At 45.4% G+C, this 9,018-nt stretch overlaps 1 long non-coding RNA gene across 2 annotated transcripts; it reads left to right on the plus strand.

The window, feature by feature from the left end:
- Positions 1-2,936: 2,936 nt before the first annotated feature.
- LOC115384884 (uncharacterized) lies at positions 2,937-4,974 on the plus strand. Of its 2 annotated transcripts, XR_003930973.1 has the most exons (5): positions 2,937-3,054; positions 3,130-3,198; positions 3,275-3,480; positions 3,777-3,956; positions 4,733-4,974. It is a non-coding gene; the product is annotated as an uncharacterized LOC115384884 (long non-coding RNA). The 2 variants fall into 2 exon arrangements; XR_003930972.1 differs by having other exon boundaries at positions 3,275-3,956.
- The last annotated feature ends 4,044 nt before the right edge of the window (positions 4,975-9,018 follow it).

The raw sequence follows: 9,018 nt of genomic DNA on the forward strand, positions 1-9,018 counted from the left end.
CAGCCAAAGTGTGTGTGGAACCGAAGTTCTTAAGTAAAGAAAATACAAGGAAAATTCAAAAAACACATTCAAAAAGAGCTTTGATTCAAACAAACTCTCAGTAAATGTATGTAGTTTGGAAGTCATGAGGGGAATATAGAGAATCTAAAGTTCTGACAGAAGTGGAAGCAGAAAGAGTTCCAGAAATCAAGTTCCTGAGGGTGAAAATCAACAAGAAGATCTGCTGGAAACCTCAAATCAAATATGCTGAATCCAAAATGCCCACAAGTCTTCCAGTCCTCAGCAAAGCAGAATCCTTCCTAAACAGCAAAGCTCTCCAGATTCTATATCGATCACTGATACGTCACTGGAATGACTGCCTGGAAGTTTGGAGCAACAGCTCCAAATCCTCACTACCACCGCTGTGCTCACTCCATAAAAGAGCCATCAGGAGGATCCATGAAGCAGCTTTCAGGACCACACTAATGACTTCTTTCTAGTGTGTGGAGCAGTAAAACTCCCAGATGGAGGAGAATTCCCAGCAGAGAGAGAAGCAGCAGTGAGCAGCAGAGTCCTACCTGAGCTCCACAGCAGCAGCAGCAGCTTCAGCTCCATGTTCCAGGTAGACCACGTCTCTCTGGGTCTGATTATCTCTGTCTCTGGATATTTGTCCAGGTTGAGAAACTTTTGTCCCATGTTGAGCAAGAAGTCATTTCCTGAGAAAGGGACTTGTATAATCAGATCTGATAGGAGCTGCTGTCACGTCAGGATGTGGTTGTGTTTCCATGACAGAATTAGAGATATCCTCTCAGATTAAAGCAGTCTGATTTGTCTCTATGTATCTTCTGCAGGCTGAACACTGATATTCACAACGCCTAAACATGTTTGTGTTTCTTCATTCTCTATGTTGTCAAACAGTATTTCAGTCAGTAAATTCCAATCAGGCTGGATCAATAAGAAAACCTTTATACAGCTGGAAGATCTGAAAGCTCACAGCTTAATGCTGAAACACACTGCAGGATGGAGTTAGTCCTGATCTCTTGTCATCATAAATCAGAAATACTTTATTGATCCCCAAGGAAAATTTCTTTTAGTCACAGATGCCCCCATTCAAAGGTCTAAAGAACGTGGGAATGCACAAAATATCAATCAGTTAAATATAAGTACACATATAAAGCATTATGTAAACAGTAAACATAAATCTAAATGTGCATTGCTCTGTTTCTAAAAGAATAAAATGAGACATTTTAGGATTGCACATGGACGTTGTTATTACGATGGATTATTGCACATCAGTAGTTATTGCTTCCTACATGAGAGTGAGGAGTTCTACAGTCTGATGGCCACAGGCAGGAACCACTTCCTGTGATGCTCTCTGGAGCATTTTGGTGAGATCAGTCTGGTCCTGAATGTCCTCCTGCCACTGAGCAGCAGGTTGTGGAGAGGCCAGATGAAGCTGCCGACCCCTGGTGTGGAGGGTGAAGAGGAAGGGAGAGAGGACAGTCCCCTGTGGAGCCCCGGTGCTGCAGGACTACAAACTGTGGTCTGCCAGTCAGGTAGTCCACAATCCAGGACACGAGGGGGGAATCCACCTGCAGTGCTGTCAGCTTCTTCCCCAGTAGAGCCGGACGGACGGAGCTGAAAGCAGCGGAGGAGAAAGAACATGACAGTCACAGAGCAGGCCGACCGGTCCAGGAGGAGGATGCTGTTCAGTCAGCAAAGGCCCGACTGATGGATGAGAGAAAACAACATGGAGTCTGGTGTTCCTGTGGTGAGAGGAGTGATCAGAGTGATTCATCCTGTGGTGGAGGAGAGATCAGAGTGATTGATCCTGTGGTGAGAGGAGTGATCAGAGTGATTGATCCTGTGGCGTGAGGAGTGATCAGAGTGATTGATCCTGTGGTGTGAGGAGTGATCACAGTGATTGATCCTGTGGTGTGAGGAGTGATCAGAGTGATTGATCCTGTGGTGTGAGGAGTGATCAGAGTGATTGATCCTGTGGTGTGAGGAGTGATCAGAGTGATTGACCCGTGGAGTGATCAGAGTGATTGATCCTGTGGTGTGAGTAGTGATCAGAGTGATTGATCCTGTGGTGTGAGTAGTGATCAGAGTGATTGATCCTGTGGAGTGAGGAATGATCAAAGTGATTGATCCTGTGGAGTGATCAGAGTGACTGATCCTGTGGTGTGAGGAGTGATCAGAGTGATTGATCCTGTGGTGTGAGGACTGATCAGAGTGACTGATCCTGTGGTGTGTGATAATGAACATGCTCAGTCTTTGTTTCTAGAACTCCTGCAGTGTGTGTGGAGCTCCAGAGGATCCAGTCTGTCACTCCCTCATCAGCAGCCTGGTATTCACTCCCTGATTGGCTGACAGCTCCGACTCACCAAGGTGTTGCTGGAGCTGCTTTAAAATCCTCCTCAGCTGTCAGTGTGCTGCAGACGGTGAAACAGGGAGAAGTGGAGCTGCTCTGCTCAGTAGAGCTGAAAGTGAGTCAGTCCTCAGTCATTGTGTCACTGCTGGAAGTATTTCATTCAGACCCCAAACCCAACACTTCTCCATCTGCTTCTCCTCCATCCTGACACCACTCTCAGGGATCCTCATGTTTTCATTCATCTCCTCTATGAACAGTCACCAAAGAAGGAAGAAAACTCCTCATGAGCAGAAAGGGAAGCAGTTCAGGAACCACAGAAAGTTCATCAAAACACGACAGGTGAGAGCGCTCAGTCCCTCAGGTCATTCATTCATATCTGCATGCCCCCCCCCCACCACACACACACACACCACCACCACCATGAAGGCTCAGTCACAAAATTTAAATTAAAAGTATATGTAGCAGGAGGAGGCCCTCTCCTGGCTTGTAATAATTAACCAATCCCGCCAGGGGGAGCTGTGTATAAAAGAGGGCCATTCTCACTGGTGCAGCCTCTGCTGCTGGTTCTAGAGTAGACCCCGCCCCTGGGCTTCCTCACTTCCTGGTGTGAGCTGTGGGAGCCGTGCGAGCTGTGTTTGCCTGCTGGGCTGCGTCTGGGATCATTTCCCCCTGAATCTGGGTGTCAACTTGCTGCTAGAGGAGTGAGTATAGCTGTCCTCCTGGAGGCGCACCCCACATTCATGATCAGCTGGTAGTAATCAGCAGTTTGTGTTTAGGTGGCTGTTGTGAAGCCACAGACTCCCCACCTCTCCTACTGGGTGATCAGTTTGGATGCTTTTGGCCAGGTAGGCAGTTCAAATACCCCCATAGGTGCATGAAGGTATGTGCAGAGGTTGACTGCCTTTTTTTATTACATATTAGGAGCGGCCAGTTAAGCTGCAGTGGAACCTACCAGCTGTTTTGTCCTTCCGGGTTGCTGCCACGACCAGCGTTGGCACATGAAATCACGCCTGGTCTGCCTCTGCTCCGTGGAGTCGGCCGCCTGCACTCCAATCTACTGGCTGACCTCCTGAACACAGCTTGAACGCTCGTGGAACGCCAGGCGGAAGACGGAAGCAATCTTTTTGGTTTATCATCTTTTCTTTTGATTAAGTATATTTGGGTTAGGTGTTGGTGTATTTTGTTGTTCTTTTGGTTATTGTTTCTTTATTTAATTGTGTGTTCATTCTTTGTTATTTTCCAGTTACCTTTGTTTTTGTTTGGGTGTGGCAGTTACCGGTTTGCATTTATTTATTTTACTTGTGAGTTGTGGCTGCCCGCCCACTTGTGTTTAGTTCATTCAGGTATTTCTTTTTTTGTTTGAATGCATGAATGTGAGGGAAAACCCCTTTTTAACTCCCCTTGTCTTTTCCCTCCCTTCCAGAAGCTGAGCACGACGGTGGCGGCATCGGTGTCCCTGGTGGCGGGTCTCCTTCCCGTGTGGTGTGCTGCGCACCCCTTTTTTTGAGTGTGTTCACCTTTATTTCAGCGAGTGAGAGTGTCCACGTGTGTCTGGGGCGATCCTTCAGAGGCCTTCATTCCCCCTACTACCCGTGTCCCCCCGGTAAGCCTCAGCTCCTGTTTGGGCTCCCCCTCTTCCCCGTCTTTTAAAGAGAGTGAATGTGTTTTTTGAAATTTGATATTTAATAAAGATATTTTCTGTTGGCCAGAACCCACGTCTCCTGCTTCTTAAGCCGCGAACCTGAGTGTCCTCACCAATCATTACTTTTTAGTTATTTCCTTGGGTGCAATTCCCAAGGTGGCGTTGTCTGGCTTCTTTTTACCCGATTCATCTCGCCACATATAGAAAGAGGGAAGATAGTTTGAGATAAATTTATCATAATTCACTCTCCACATTTCACACATTCATGTCTTACAGACTGCAGAACAAGCTGGAGACTAAAGACAGATGAGCACATTAACAGCAGGATACTGTGAGGAGATATTTCTTCATTCAGCTTATTAATGCTTTTTTTTTTTTTTTTTTTTTACTTTTGACTCCAGAGTGGAGCAGCAGAGAAATCAGTTATTAATAACAGTCTGGGACAACCACAAGTGATTTTTTTTTTTAAATCACCAAATATCTGAACTCATTCTTTGTTGTTTTGGTTCCAGATTGGATGGTTTAGACCAGAATGAACACATCCTGACCTTTGATTAGGAAAAGTTTCATTGTGCTTCCGCTCTGTATGCTCTTGTTGGATCCCTGAGAGTTACTGCAGGAGTGGAGGAGATGCAGATGAATGGATTAAAAGTGTTCAGGGTTTGAGTCTGAATGGAGGAAAAATGTCCAGGAGTGACACCATTATTGATTAATGAATGTCTTCATTAATCGATCAGGGGAGGACTGCTGACACTACCGCCATCTCTGGTGAGGAGGGCAGCACTGAGACGCAGCGCGCAGCAGAGTGGTGGCACCGAGGCGGAGCGGCGGCTCATGAGTGGCCGAGCACTCCCCGCCCCAGACAACCACGTCGTCGCCCAGCAGCCGCCCTCGCCCCGTCCTCTCTTTTCCCCCACATCTCTCCTGGTTGGGGACAGTAGCATCAGGAATTCGCTTTTTAACGCCATCACGCGGTGTATTCCTGGTGCTACTGTCCCCACGCTCCTCCATGGACTCCCGGAGCTCCTGCAGTCCCTCCCCTCCCGGGGTCATCGTGCACGTCGGCACTAACGACATGGCCCGACAGCAGTCAGAGGTCACTAAGCAGGATTTTAAAGACATTTTTAACCTGCTGGAGAGCTGTGGGAGGTCAGTTTTTATCTCTGGACCTTTGCCGACCTTCTCCAGGGGCGCTGAACGCTTCTCCAGACTGCTCAGCCTCACACCTGGCTTCAGCGCTCCTGCACAGCCCCCAATTTTTATTTAATTGACAATTTTAATCTTTTCTGGAACCGCCCAGCTTTTTATCATCAGGACGGACTTCACCCGAGCTGCTGGGCAGCTCCATTTTAGCAGGTAACATTCAGCACACAGTCCACACATCCCCTGCTGACTGACTACCTGGAAGCCCCCCCCATCCACCACACGCCGCACACACCCCTCACACACCTTCACTGCCCCCGGACACACCACACTATCCACAGCATCCCTGTCATCACCTCCTCCAGACATCACATCCCTCGGACTGTTTTTAAACAACAAAGGACTTTTTATCAGTGAAACTTCACCGAGAGCCACATCCAGCCCCCACCACCATTAATATGGCCCTGCTGAATGTGCGCTCTCTTTTAAACAAATCTTTTATTATTAATGATTTTATTTTAGACAATAACTTAGTCTGCTTTTAACTGAGACATGGCTTGGCACTGATGCTCCTGTTCTCCTCACTGAGGCTTCCCCACGAGTTTTAACTTTTTATATTCAACCAGACGGTAAGAGGGGTGGAGGGACTGCTTCCATTTTAAAGAACTCATTTAGTGCGTGTGCAGTGACTTTTAATAGTTTTAGCTCCTTCGAGCACCACGCCTTTGTTTCTAACAGTCTGCCGATCCTGTGTCGAACAGTCTACAGGCCCCCTCAGTACTCTCGTCTTTTTATCAGTGAATTTGCAGAACTTTTAACAATTATTCATTCTAAATATAACATAATTTTAATAACTGGTGATTTTAACTTACATGTTGATGACATCTCGGACTCTATGACCAGAGAATTTTTAAACCTTTTAAACTGTTTAGATTTTAAACAGCATGTCGCACAGCCAACTCACAACAGAGGACACACCCTGGACCTGGTTATAACCCACGGTCTGTCCATCAGTGTGTCCTCTGTTGTTGACCTGGCTGTGTCTGACCACTACTGTGTTTTTTTAACATCACCAGTTTTAACCAGCAGGAAGCCCGGTGAGAACAGTGAGGAGACGCTACCTTACTTCTGAAGTGGCTGCAGATTTTATAGAGATCTTACAGAGCACTCCTGCAGTGATTTTACCTGCACCCTGTGATTTTATCATTGACGATTTTAACAGTAAACTGAAGTCCAGTCTGGACTCAGTCGCTCCAATTTTAACCAAAACAATCAAAGGCCATTCCAAACCCCCGTGGAGGAAAAACAATACAATCATCAAACTGAAAAGAAACTGCAGGAGTGCTGAAAGAAGGTGGAGGAAATCAAAGTTGACAGTACATCACCAGATTCTACGTCAACAACTCAAAATTTACAATAATGCAGTTAAACAGGCTGAACTTCCCACTTCTCTAAACTTATTTCAGACAATAAAGACAACCCCCGGTTCCTCTTCTCCACCTTCAACATTTTAACTGGCACTAATTTTAATAAAGCTTTTAAGGAGCCGACAGACGCTCTCTGTGAAGACTCTGCAGACCACTTCAGAACTAAAATCATGGACATCAGGTCCAGTCTTTTATCCCAACAGGTTCTATCAGTGAACACAGCTGAACCGTTGTCCATGCCTGAGGAAACACTGGACAGTTTTGACCTGGTTGATGAGGACTCTTGGTCGAGTTTTCTCCCAAGTAAAATCAACAACCTGCCTTTTAGATCCCATTCCCACACCACTTTTTAAATCACTTTATGGATTCCTTGAGGGACAGATTTTAAAAATTGTGAATTGCTCTCTTCAGACGGGCGTCTTCCCCACTGCCTTTGAAACGGCGGTTGTGAAGCCCCTTCTGAAGAAGAGCAATTTAGACCCCGATGTTCTTAATAACTACAGACCAGGATCCAACTTACCATTTCTAAGTAAAGTTTTAGAAAGACTGGTTTTTAACCAAGTCAATGACTTTTTAATGATCAATAACATTTTAGAAAGACATCAGTCTGGTTTTAGGGTGAACCACAGTACCGAGACGCCCTTTTAAAGATTTTAAACGATATCAGGTGGAATTTAGATAAGAAAAAACTCACAGTGTTGGTTCTACTGGACTTAAGTGCCGCCTTCGACACAGTAGACCACCACATTTTAAACAGATTGAGTCACATGGTGGGCCTCTCTGGTACTGTTCTTAACTGGTTCAGTTCTTATCTCACAGATCGATGTTTTCATGTAAGTTTGGATACTTGTTCCTCAGGAACCCATGAAATTAGGTGTGGGGTTCCCCAAGGTTCAATTTTAGGTCCCATACTTTTTAATCTCTACATTCTTCCACTTGGGGACGTCATCAGGAGACACGGCATCAGTTTCCATAGTTACGCTGACGACACTCAGCTGTACATCGCCGTGTCTCCTGATGACTCAGGGCCAATAGAAACCCTTTTTAACTGTATTTCAGACATCAAGTCATGGATGGCAGTGAATTTCCTACAGCTCAACCAGGACAACTGAGGTTTTAGTTATCAGTCCCGAAGGTCAGAGAGAGAAGATTTTACCCAAATTATTAGATTTTAAACCAGCACAATCAGTTAAGAACCTGGGCGTGATTTTTGACTCTGAGCTAAATTTTATTCCACACATTAAAACATAACTAAGATTGGATTTTATCATCTTAAGAACATAGCCAGAGTCCGCCCGTTTCTCTCTCAGACCAGTACAGAGGTGCTCATGCAGCTTTTATCTCCTGTAGATTAGATCACTGTAATGCCTTGCTCGCTGGTCTTCCCAAAAAGAACATTTCAAACTTCCAGTTATTACAAAACTCAGCCGCACACGTGCTGATGGGGACCAGGGGGCGGAGCCACATTACACCGGTCTTACAGTCGCTGCATTGGCTCCCTGTCCGCTTCAGGATCGATTTTAAAGTTCTCTTATTAGTTTATAAATGTCTTAATGGCCTTGCGCCTTCTTATCTAGCTGATCTGTTTTTACCCTATCGACCCTCGCGGCCCTGAGGTCCTCCGGCAGTGGCTTATTGTGTGTTCCTAAAGCTAGAACCAAGACTCATGGTGAGGCGGCTTTCAGCCATTACGACTCCGCCTGTGGAACAGCCGGAGAACCTCAGGACCGCAGAGACTGTTGATATTTTTAAAGGGAGGTTAAAAACACACCTTTTTAATCTGGCTTTTAATTAACCTTTTATAGTTCTTATCGCCATCATTTTAATGTTTGTCATTTTTATTTTCAATTTACTTATCCTATTTATTCGTTCTATTTTTCTTATGTACTTTTAACTTATTTTACTTTTTTACTTTATACTTATCTACTTATTTTCTATTAACTTTGTATCATGTCTTTTTATGTTTTTAGCTGCTGTTTTAGCTCCAGTGTTTCCTCAGGGGGGTCCTTCACACCGGGAGTTGGTCCCGGTCCTCTGCTGGGTTCACTGCGCTTGAGTCCTCTGGTCCTGGCTGGCCTGGGGGGGCTCCGCACTTCGATATGCGAGTTCCCCCATTCCATGTCTCCTCTGCTGTTTGCAAATAATTCGGAGTGTGTGTGTGTGTGTGTGTGTGTGTGTGTGTGTGTGTGTGTGTGTGTGTGTGTGTGTGTGTGTGTGTGTGTGTGTGTGTGTGTGTGTGTGTGTGTGTGTGTGTGTGTGTGTGCGCGCGCGCGTGTGTGTATGCTTATTGATGGTGCGGTTTTTATTCTTTTGTTTTTATTACTGCTTTTTATTGTTCAGCACTTTGCATTGTTTTTATTAATATGAAAAGTGCTATACTAATAAAGTTTGATTGGATTTGATTTCAGCACGACTCAATTTAGGAGCTCTGATATATAGTGAATATATTTCAC

This window comes from Salarias fasciatus, unplaced genomic scaffold (assembly GCF_902148845.1).
Source record: "Salarias fasciatus unplaced genomic scaffold, fSalaFa1.1, whole genome shotgun sequence".
In the NCBI taxonomy this organism is placed as follows: domain Eukaryota; kingdom Metazoa; phylum Chordata; class Actinopteri; order Blenniiformes; family Blenniidae; genus Salarias; species Salarias fasciatus.